At 39.5% G+C, this 12,098-nt stretch overlaps 1 pseudogene; it reads right to left on the bottom strand.

Moving 5' to 3' along the window:
* Positions 1–9,548: 9,548 nt before the first annotated feature.
* On the bottom strand, positions 9,549–11,738 carry LOC100430865 (heat shock protein HSP 90-beta-like; annotated as a pseudogene).
* Positions 11,739–12,098: the final 360 nt, after the last annotated feature.

The raw sequence follows: 12,098 nt of genomic DNA, 5'->3' as shown, positions 1-12,098 counted from the left end.
TAGGTTCACCTGGTCCATCTTGGTTAAGCATGGCTTCTCAGAAGAAGTGTCTTCTAAGCAGAGACAGGGAGAATAAGTAGGAGTTCGTTTGATAGGGTTGCAGAAGTTGGGAAGGGTTTGCTTTCTACCCAGAAAGATCACCATGTTCAATGTTCCTGAACTAAAAGGGAGCAAGGGTTGATCTCAGAGGGTAGCAGGGCTCACATGACAAGGAGCCTTGTCAGACAGGAAAGGCACTTGGAGCCTTATCTGAAGTTCAGTGAAGGGCTGTCCAAGGTTTGTAGGCAGAATATAGGAATAAGTACCAACATCTAAGGGTAGAAGAGAAATCCATTAGAAAAGCTAAAAAGAAAAAGAAACAAAAGACCTTCAACTTTTATTTCTAATGATACCTGTTTAATCTACTAGAACAGTAAAATACAGATGGCTGAGGCAGACAGCTTATAGTATGGGTATTCTATATTTTCCTAAACTGTTAAAAAAACTTATTGTGATTAATTATAGCACCTTTTGAATGCAGTGATGCCCCATATTTCATGGACAGTTCTATCGCTCTTTGATGAACTCAAAAAGAAAGCTAAATCACAACTTCATGCATATAATTTCTCAAAATTTAAATTTTAAAATATGTAAGTAAAATTGCAATTGAACAATCCTTCTCTGTTCTGCTGTGGAAATGAACTTTGTTTTTTTCTTTAAAAATTTAATCTAAATATAGAGAGTGAATAATTATAGTAAAGCTGACCTTACTGTATACATCTGTTTCTTTCCATAATTGCTTTAATTATGGGATGAACTCCCTGGGAAACAAAAATAAGTTTATTGCAACAGATTATATTATTACATTTTATGAAGTTTTGAACTTTTATTAAATTATTATTATTGTTAGTTTGCTCATGCTTAAACACTCAGACCTTTGGATACCAAGGATCTATCACAGCAAATTTAAGATATTCGAGAGCCAGGTTTTACTCAACTTCAGGAATTTCCCAAGACATTGGCCTTATGTTTATTGTTCAAAATGAGGCCCATTAAAAGCTGTGTTTGCCTCGTCCTATCTCAGAGAAGACCATGTCAAATTTTAAAAGAACCTATCCATTAATCAAAAATGTCAGACAGGGCTGCTAGATTTAGCCAAAATATTTGAAAAGAAACAGAAAGAAAAGAAAGAAAAGGAAAATAAAATGTATGGAATGATCCAATGATCTTTGGTACATGTATATCCTAAAAAATTATTTGTTGTTTACTTGAAATTTAACTGTGAATCCTGTAAATGTTTTTGCATCTGGCAACCCTACAAAAAGGGGATCTAGCAACATTTTCGGTGGAGATAGTAGCATTTTGTTATCTTATCTACCCACTTCCCTCACATGTGCTACAAAGTTTCCCTGTCCACAAAATTTTCAGATCTTTTTCCATCCCTATAGCATCCAGTCCTTTCTAGGTCTCCTCTCCCCTACTTCTCCATCCATTCCTGTATCCTATAAATCGGCGTAGCTTCTTTACAAAATAATGGGATGGAATATCTGCTTGTTAGGAAGTGGAAGGAAGAGAGAAGACAGTTGCGCCAATCGAGAAACTCTCTGTGGAGGGGGTAAAAACACTCTAAACATTCCCAAATTAATTTGGGTTCCGTTACGTATATGGAAATTCTACTATCTCATCAGAGTGACTAAATCTTTCAGTTCTGAAGTACTGACCACAGTTTTTGCCTATATATCAGAGAAATTTTAAAAGTAAGTTTTGCCAAAGTTAGAAATTAGCTCTATGATTATTGGTGAACTAAATTAGCTCTTTGGACTTATATTGTTTTCTAGTCAGTTTTACACCTTATCGCATTGTTTTTATTTTCCTTCACTATCGCTACATTATTCTAAAACTTAGTGTAGCTCATTTCTTTTTTTTTTTTTTTTTTTTTTTTGAGACGGAGTCTCACGCTGTTGCCCAGGCTGGAGTGCAGTGGCGCGATCTCGGCTCACTGCAAGCTCCGCCTCCCGGGTTCCCGCCATTCTCCTGCCTCAGCCTCCTGAGTAGCTGGGACTACAGGCGCCCGCCACCGCGCCCGGCTATTTTTTTTGTATTTTTAGTAGAGACGGGGTTTCACTGTGGTCTCGATCTCCTGACCTTGTGATCCGCCCGCCTCGGCCTCCCAAAGTGCTGGGATTACAGGCTTGAGCCACCGCGCCCGGCCGTGTAGCTCATTTCTTTAGAAATCAAAGCCAAGCCTTGAATTTATAGTTAATCATGTTTCTAATTGTCAAATAAATAAATTTCTAATTATCAAATTCACCTGCATGCTAAAATACGAGAAGAATGTGATTGCTCAGTCAGTAATATTCAGAATTGGAAATTATAGATAAGATTCATTAAAACATTGAAACAAGGAAAAGAACTATTAAAATGTCATTTCTTTTTGTGTATTTTTGAGAAAAATCCAAGAATTCTTTTTTCTAAGTCTTTGTGAACTAAAAAGGGCTTTGACAGCCGATTGTGTTTGTATTTCATGGAAAATTTCAGGTTTATTGTTAGAGAATTGTAATGCTGTTAGCAACAATGGCAAAGCCAAATGTTTACAATATAATTACCATTCTCCTAGAAAATGTGTGGTTTAGGAGAAAGAAAATTAGACGAAGAACCTCTCAAAAGCTTGCATGTGGCTAGGACCTTTGTCCACATGGGGAGATAATAGTAGCATTTCATACTAATCATTATAATTGAATAGTGACTTAAGGATCTTTGGCTCCTCATAATTACATTGAAGGTGGTTTTTAATTTTGGGGGGAACATTTGGGAAGAGGTAATTTAATCAGTATACAAAATATCAAAGCGTGGAAGTCACTGTTCTGAGATTGAGAACATTTGCCTTGAAATATACATTGATTTTTGTATAGGTTCTTCCTTCAAATGTTTCCAGTTGTTCTTTCTGTCTGTTTCAATAACCAATAACACCAAGGAAGAGATTCTTCTAATATTCTTGGCTCATTGTGATATCATGGTCAACCAGCTTCAACCTCTCTTCCTTCTATCATTTATTCTACAAGATTAATGATCCTAAATGATTACTTTCATTATATGTAATAATGACCTTTCAGCCGGGCATGTTGGCTAATGCCTGTAATCCCAGCACTTTGGGAGGCTGAGAAGGGTGGATTACCTGAGGTCAGGAGTTTGAGACCAGCCAGGCCAACATGGTGAAACCCTGTCTCTACTAAAAATACAAAAACTACCCAGGTGAGGTGGCACACACCTGTAATCTCAGCTACTTGGGAGACTGAGGCAGGAGAATTGCTTGAGCCCAGGAGACAGAGGTTGCAGTGAGCTGAGATTTTGCTACTGCACTCCTGCCTGGCCGACAGAGTGAGACTCTTGTCTCAAGAATAAATAAATAAATAAAATAATGACCTTTCACTTACTCTATTTGCTTACGTTTTCAAATGTGCACCATTCATTCCCTGTGCTGATGGGAAGCTTGTTTCAGGAGTAGCCATCCATCAACAACAATCTGTGGTTATAGATGATAAATGGATATCCATCTATAATGAAAGCCATGAGTGATATAAAAGAGCTCTGGGCAAGGAGCTAGAATACTGGTGCTTGCTTTTCTCTGTGTACAAACTTGAGCAACTCACTGCCATTGAGCCTCAGTTTCCTTATCTGTGAGGAAGAGAAAATAATGACTATGTTGTTGAGTGATTGTGAAAAGCAACAATTGGGAAGAGTTCTAGTGTATCAACAAATGTTTCAGTCTTCATATTTTATCCAATGAATTGTAAACCCTTTTGAAAAATGTTCCATGGCTCTTCATCATTGCCTGGGCCCGTCAAGTTGAGATTTCTGATTCTGACATTTTAAATGCCTGATTATCTGGTGCAATCATACCTATGCACCTTGTATATTGTTGTTAGTGATTATCAAGCACAAATTATATGTTAGGCACTGTGAGGAAACCTTTGTACCCATTTTCACTTTGGAACGTTACAACCATCCTATAAAAAAGGAGTATTAGGCCAGTGAGGTAGCTCACGCCTGTAATCTCAACACTTTGGGAAGCCAAGGCGGGAGGATTACTTGAGGCCAGGAGTTTAAAACCAGCCTGAGCAACATAGAAAGCCCCTATCTCTATAAAAACATTTTAAAAAATTAGCCAGGCATGGTGACACATGCCTGTAGTCCCAGCTACTCTGGAGGCTGAGGTGAGAGGATGAATTAAGCCCAGGAGTTCAAGGCTGCAGTGAGCTACGATTGTGCCACTGTACTCCAGCCTGAGCAACACAGCAAGAGCCTGTCTCTACATTTATTTTTTTTGAAAAAGGGCTATTAGTACTGTTTTTATTCCTTCTTATGGATAAGGAAATGAGCCTTCGAAAAGTTGTATAGCTTGTCCAAAGTTAAATAGTTGGTGAAGAGGAAATATCCGTATTTGAAGCCAGGCAGTTCAATTCTATAATCTGACATTTTAGCCACTGAGCTATACTTATCAAAGCAACTTCTTTTTGAACTTGGTTAATTGTTGTCCCTGAACATACATATTTTTGTACATTTTGTGGCATCTACTTATACCTCAAAGTCTATTCTTTTTCCTTTCTCTCTGCACAATTCTATTATGATGACTATGCATTGCTTTTCCCTGCTAGATGGGTACACCAAATCCTAAACTCTCTCAGCCCTCACTGAGCACCTTTGTATTGTACTAGCGAGAACCACACTGGATTATGTTATCTTATAGTTTCTCTGATGCATTCGTATGTTTAGAAACTGCCAAACCGGACCTACCTCAGGAAAGAGTACCATCTCTTTTACCTCTTTTGCACCTATTAATTTATGTACAAAAACTAATGGACAATAGAAGGTGAAAAATGCATAAAAAGAATAATTGCTAATTTTTGTAATAATCTTTTGAGATTTGCAAGTGTTCTGGAAGCTGTCCTACCAGTGTTTCAGAACTGATTTCTATTTCTGAAATAAGACCAAGTGACGGCAAAGTCTCTTTCTCTTCTAATCCACTATACTACTCCTGACTGTTTGTCCTGCCCAATTTCCTCCAGTGGTAATGTCTTGCAAATCTATAGTATCCTATCACAGCAAGGTTATTTCCACTGATGCAGCCAACATACAGAATATTTCCTTTACTATGGGATTTGTGGTGAAGAGCCTAAAATTAAGGCCCATTGTTGTATGTGCCTGGAGAAAACCAGGAGGAATTCAAGTGGCCTAGCCACAAACTCTCCTCCCTACTCTCCTCCTGTGGATAAAGCCCCCTAACCAAAAGGCCCTCCTTATCATGGGGACCATGCACAATTTCTGCTTATTCCTAAGTGGAATGTTTCAGCTTCCTGCAAGACAGCAAACATATTCAAATAACGCAACCACATCCTCCCATGGGAACTAAGGGTCATCACCCCATCGTCTTGGTGGTACAAAGTGTGACTCCAACAGCTGCTGGGTGTTCACTCCGTTCCAGGGTGCACATGCTCCCATGTGATTCTGCATGCACAGTGTCCTCCTCTCCCTGGCTGTGAGTATATGTGACTAGTAAACTGCTGTCAATCTCATTAGTCCAGTGTTGGGCAATTCCCATATCCCTCTTACTAATGGGGTGCAGAGGAGGTGACTAAAATAGGATTTTTCGTGTGAGCTTTTATAGACACAGCGTTTCCCTCCCATGCCCATCCTCTTTTTAACTCCTGGCAAATACTAACTTGTTTTCCCTCTATCTATTTTTTTCACGTCAAGTTTGTTATATACATAAAATGATACAATGTATTAACATTGGGAATTGGCTTTTTTCACTCAACATAATTCTCTGGAAATTCAGCCTGGTTGCTTTATGTATCAATACTTCATTCCTAGAATTTCACTGCATATACACTATTATTTGTTTACCCATTCTCCGCTGAAGGACATCTGGATTGTTTCCAGTTCTTAACTATTATGAATAAAGCTGCTATAAACATTCACATACAGGAATTTTAGTACACATAAGTTTTCATTTCTCTAGGATAAATGCCCAAGGGTGCAATTGCTGGGTCATATGGGACTTGCATGTTTAGTTTCTTAACAGACTGCCAAACTGTTTTCCACAGTGCCTGGACCATTTTACATGCCTATCAGCAATTTATCAGTGATTCAGTTCCTCCTAATCCTCGGAAGTCTTTGTTGTTCTCACTATTATTTTAACCGTTCTGATAGCTGTGTAATTATATCTCATTGTGGTTTTAATTTGAATTTCTATAATGGCCAATGATGTTGAATATCTTTTCATGTGCTACTCAGAATCTATATATCCTCTTTGGTGAAATGTCTGTGTCTTTTGCCCGTGTGCAAATTGGGATTGCATGTTCTTTTGACATTGGGTTTTGACAGTTTTTAAGCATATTCTAAATACCAGTCCTTGGTTGGATATGTGGTTTGCAAATATTGTCTTCCATTCTGTAGGTCAGGTGATAATTTGAACCACTTATTTAAATCTCTAGAGTCTGTTACTAGGAATCTTCTGTGATTACTAGGGCTGACAAGGGGTACCTTCAATTAAACAGTCGTCCAGCAGGGTTAAAATGAAATATGCTACCCATCATATCAATGTGCTAGAGTGGAACAAACCCAAGTTTCAAAGTTGAAGATCATGGGCTGGGCACGGTGGCCCATGCATGTAATCCCAGGTACTCCAGTGGCTGAGGCACAAGAATCACTTGAACTCTGGAAGTGGAGGTTGCAGTGAGCTGAGATCGTGCCACTGCACTCCAGCCTGGATGATAGAGCAAGACTCTATCTTTAAAAAACCAAAGAAAGTTGAAGATCATGGTTCTAGTCCTGGCTTGGTCACTAAGTGTTATAGGATCTCTCTAGGCCTCGGTTTCTTCATTTGTAAGGAAGGATCAGGCATATTATCTAAACTACTATCTTGTTCTACCATTCTGTGATTCTCAGTTTAGAAGTTAAGCTGAATAGAATGAAGCTAATTGTCCTATTATGGCAAAAATACTAACATGTAGGTTTGAAAACAACTGAGAACAGAATACCTTTCCTTCTTTATTAGTGAGAATATGCTAAAATATCACAGTGCAGCATGACCTTTAGAATTATCTTGCCTTTGCCTTTCCTGGTGGTGCCCAACAAATGCATCTCAGAGTTTGCTATTTTATTGTATAGAACCTTGTAGCAGTTTAGGTGATAGATTTGGAGTCTAACAATGCCCTACCACTAAACTGGTATGCGTGCAATTGGAAAATTACTTAGCCACTATAATCCTCAGTTGCCTTTTTTTTTTTTTAAATTTTGTGATAATCATGGCACTTAGCACAAAATATTTCTGTGAGAATAAAATGAGATGATCCATGTGAGTGCTCAGCACTCATTCATTTCCCACTAGCACGCAGTAAGTGTTCAATAAAAATTATTAGCAGCTGTTGGGGCTGCTGCTGTTATTATACTAAGTGGTATGGTTTGGCTCTGTGTCTCCACCCAAATCTCATCTTGAATTGTACTCCCATAATTCCCATGGATTGTGGGAAGGACCCAGTGCAAGATAATTTGAATCATGAGGGCGGTTTCCACCCTACTGTTCTCATGATAGTGAATAAGTCTCATGAGATCTGATGGTTTTATCAGGGGTTTCCGGTTTTGCATTTCTCTCATTTTTCTTTTGCTACTGCCATGCAAGAAGTGCCTTTACCTCCCACCATGATTCTGAGGCCTCCCCAGCCATATGGAACTGTAAGTCCAGTTAAACCTCTTTTTCTTCCCAGTCTTGGGTATGTCTTTATTAGCGGTGTGAAAACGGACTAGTACACTGAGTTACCCCAAACACTAAGGTGCAGCCCCTAAGAAGCAGATAGAGGGCTCTTAGGAAGGGGAGGGCTTTCTTTTGTTTCCTGACTTTTCTAAAGCAGGATGTGGTTCTCAGCTGATGAAACCAGCATTAACCATTGTACACGTACGTTATTATTACATTTGCCACTCACAAAAATGGCAAAAGAGGAATATCAGATACAGGCACAAAAGATACAGATCTTTTGCAATTAATGTTCTTCTCACCTTGCCTTTTTCAAACCCCAGTGAGCTACTCTAAAATCTCTCCCTTCTTTCATTCCAAGGTCCCCAAACCTTTCCTCGCAGTCTCCTTTGCAGTCTCTCCTCTCTGGTCTCTGGATAAGAGCTTTGTCAGTTAGGCCAATTTATCCTTGCTAATTCTGTTCTCATTTTCGTTTCCTTATGTCCTGGACTCTGCCCGTTCACAAGTGCTCAGGAGCTAAGTGGGCAAGAATAATTCCTTCTTGGAAGCAGTGGTTAATATTTCAAATACATATAACTTAATATCTTTTCTTTATATCACTGCTACATAAAATATTAGCCATAAGCAGAGGGACAGCTTCTAAAAACCCTGACACTATGACACAAACAGCTTTCAAACTATTCCTCCTTAAAAAAATCTCAAATTGTAACATTCACTACCTGCCTGAATGAACAGAACCATTGGCAAGAATTGGCATATTGATGCTTTGTTAAGATTCTCTTTCATTTCCTACTCGATTTCTTACATTTCCAGGCTGATTACTTTCCATTCCAGAAATGCAGTTATTTTTTCTCTACATGGCTGCTTGTTTCTTTTTACACCTGTACAATATCTGCTTCTTATAGCTAAGGGGTTATATCATTAATTTAAAGACAACAGCACTAAGTCCTGTGGATTTTTCAAAGCAGAAGTTTTATTTCTCAGAAAGTTAAATTCTTCATTCTTTTAATGGAATTAGTGAGTCAGAATCATATTATTCATTTTTCTTCTTTCCAGAACTATGATGACACAGGTAATTTGATTAAGCTAAGAAGCTCAATTCATGTCACCTGTTCTGTTATAAATGTATCAGTACAACTGGGAAAATAATTTTATTGAAAATATTAAATTTGGTGCAGGTTGCTTTTAGATGTCATTTTTGTCTGTCATGTAGGACCTTGTCATCCATTGATTTGCCCTGGAATTGGAATGTTTATGAATCAAAAAATGCATATAGGGTGGCTACTGAACATGTCTTTAATGAAGAATGCAAATAAGCATGTAGTCCTTGCCAGCAAGGAGCTTACTATCTATTTGGAAATGCAAGGAATATACACAATGATGTTGAATTAGAATAACAGGAGTTGGTAAAATCTAAGACAACAAAAAAGAAAATCCACCATGCTGTGTACAAACAAGAGCCAAATATTGGATGGAGACTAACAGTTATTGAAGAGAAAGAGAGATGCTGAAGGCTTATTAAGAATAAGAGTTATCCCTTTAAATTTTTTGTATAAAACTGCATCTTCTTTATTTTGCATACTTGAATTTCAGAACAAAATAAACAAAAAACCCATAATATGCAACATCCAATGCTGTTGTGAAATTAGGGAGGGAATGGGAGTGCAGGCCCTTGTTTCCTGCCTTAGACACGAGGACAGGAGAGAATAAACACAAGACATCAGCAGAGGGAGCCAGGTAAGACAGGACCACTCAAGGCTGCAGTGGGAGCCATGGGGACACTATTCAGAGGGCACAGGTTTCCAAGTATAAACTCCTAGTCTGCCTCCCTGCAAGACACATCCTCGTCGCCTTTGAGTGAGGAAGGAGGATTGTATCAGGAACAGCAGCACTGGCTTCCTGTGCTGCCACTTTATCTTCATCAATAGCTAGACCTAGGTTGTTCATGGTAGGTGCTATTGGAGTAGGTCTGGGAATCCTCAGGGGAGAAGTCAGAAGAGAGCCCCACAGTTTCAAACAGCAGTACCACCAGGTCTTTGACAGCTTTGTCGTCCTTGTCTGCCTCAGCCTTCTGCTGCAGTGTCTCCACAGTAGGTTGGTCAAGGTTGATCTCCAGGTGCTTTTTGGCCATCATGTAGCCCGTCATAGAGTTGTCTCAAAGTGTCTGAGCTTTCACAATCTACTTCACATTTGCTGTTCAGCTGTAGGTGCCAGTCACAGTGCAGCAGGATGAAGAAACAGACTATTGGAGATTGTCACTTTCTCAATCTTCTTATTCAAGATTTCTTTCAGGAGCTTGCAGAGGTTCTCAAACTTTGCCTTGCTCTCCTCCATTTTCTTCTTCTCCTCCATTTTCTTCTTCTCCATCCTCAGGTAGCCTAAGACCCTACCAGGTAACAGACCAGCCTCTTTCCACCAAACTTATTGAGCTGCCGCATGCAGTGCTCAGCAGTGAGCTTGATCATATATACTGTCTCAAATCCCTGCTTCCTCACTCACTCCACAAAAGCAAAGTTGGCCACCTGCTCTTTGCTCTTGCCAGTGATGTCATAGATGGACTTCCCGTCTCCATGTGAGAGACATGCTCTAACAGAGATATCATCTCATCTCCAGACTGGGTGGTGTGATAGTGCAGCAGCTCAGACAGGCATCACCAGTTAATAGAGTCCTCATGGATTCCAGCCTTTAGATTTTTAGAGAATTCTTCATAGAATTTCTTATAACATTCCTTATCTTCTGCCAGCTCAGAAAAGAGCTCATGGCACTACCCTACAATGTTTTTGTGTGGACTTTTGGGATTCTGCTCTGCTGGAACACTTCTCGGGAGATGTTTAGGGGCAGATCTTCAAAGTCAACCACACCACAGATAAAGCTGAGATACTCTGGTGTCAGCTCATCATAGCACATGCCGGACATAGAGGCTGATGTTTTTCTTTTCTCTGTTGTTCTCAAAGATGTCAAAGAAAGCCCTACTATTTTCTCAGAGAGGTCAAAGAGAGCCTGATGAGGGATGAATAACAGTGCCCTGAATTCCAACTGACCTTCTACAGAGATGTGCTTGACTGGCAAACAGTCTTCCCAGTCACTGGCAAGGCTCTCATAGAATTCTCCATACTCTTCCTGGGTGATGTCATCAGGCTTTCTGATCCAAATGGGCTTGTTCTTATTTAGTTCTTCCAGATCAATGCATTTTTGTTGTTGTTGTTGTTGTTGATCTTCTTGGTTTTCTTTTTCTTATCCTTGTTATCCTCCTCACCTGAACCCACATCTTCAATCTTGGGCTTTTTCTCATCATCTTTATCATCCTCTTCTTTCTCACCTTTTTTTTTTTTTTCTGCCTTATCATCACTGAATTCCTTCATTCGTCCCTTCTCCAAACAAAGGGTGATGGGATAGCCTGTAAACTATGAGTGTTTCTTTGACCTGCCTGTCTTACAAATACTCTGGTCTTCTTTAAAGTGGAGGATCACTTTGGTGCCTCTGCCAATGGGATCAACATGGTCAGCACATACAGTTAAGAGACCCCTAGTATAAGACTCCCAGGCGTAGTATTCATCATCATTGTGCTTTATGATCACAACCACTTATTCTACCTCCAGGTAGCCAGCATAAAAGCCAACACCAAATTGCCCAGGCCTGGAAATGTCTGCACCAGCCTGAGAAGCCTCCATAAATGCTTTAACACAAGATTTGGCAATAGTTCCCAAATTGTTTATGAGATCGACCTTGGTCATGCCATTGCCTGTGTCTACCAAATTAGAGTGTGTTCCTGAGGGTTGGTGATGACGTCAATTTTCAGCTCTTTACCACTGGCTAACTTGGAAGGTCCTGTGAGGTTCTCAAAGCAAGTCTTGTCCAAGGCATCAGAAGCATTAGAGATCAACTCCCATATGAAAATCTCTTTGTAGTAGCAGGTATTGATGATGAGAGACATGAGTTGGGCAATTTCTGCCTGAAAGACAAAAATCTCCATCTCCTCCTCTACATGGTGCATCTCTTCATGCATCTTGAAAGGAAAAGACTAACAAGTGCTAGTGAACAAGGTGGGCTGGGACTGTTCAACATGCACATGACCGCAAAGCTGCATGGGAGTGACTCAAGAGCAAAAGTTGCCTTTTAATGAGTGGCTATTACCTGCCAGGCATTCTGGTAGGCATTTTATACTTGATATGTTTCAATTTAGAAAAAAACAAATGCATGGTTATTTTTAGATCTACTTTTCACAAGAGGACAATGCTGAGACTTTTAAAATAAATGTTAGTAAATGGTCCAGGTGAAATTTGAACCCAGACATATTTGGCTGCAAAGCCTGGGTTCTGTTTGCAACCTATACTTTATAAAAACATGCCAGGCAATGGGTAGGAGG

The sequence above is a fragment of the Macaca mulatta genome, chromosome 2, assembly GCF_049350105.2.
Source record: "Macaca mulatta isolate MMU2019108-1 chromosome 2, T2T-MMU8v2.0, whole genome shotgun sequence".
Taxonomy (NCBI): domain Eukaryota; kingdom Metazoa; phylum Chordata; class Mammalia; order Primates; family Cercopithecidae; genus Macaca; species Macaca mulatta.
The sequence above is the reverse complement of the archived record's forward strand: the minus strand, read 5'-3'. Positions and strand labels throughout refer to the sequence as shown.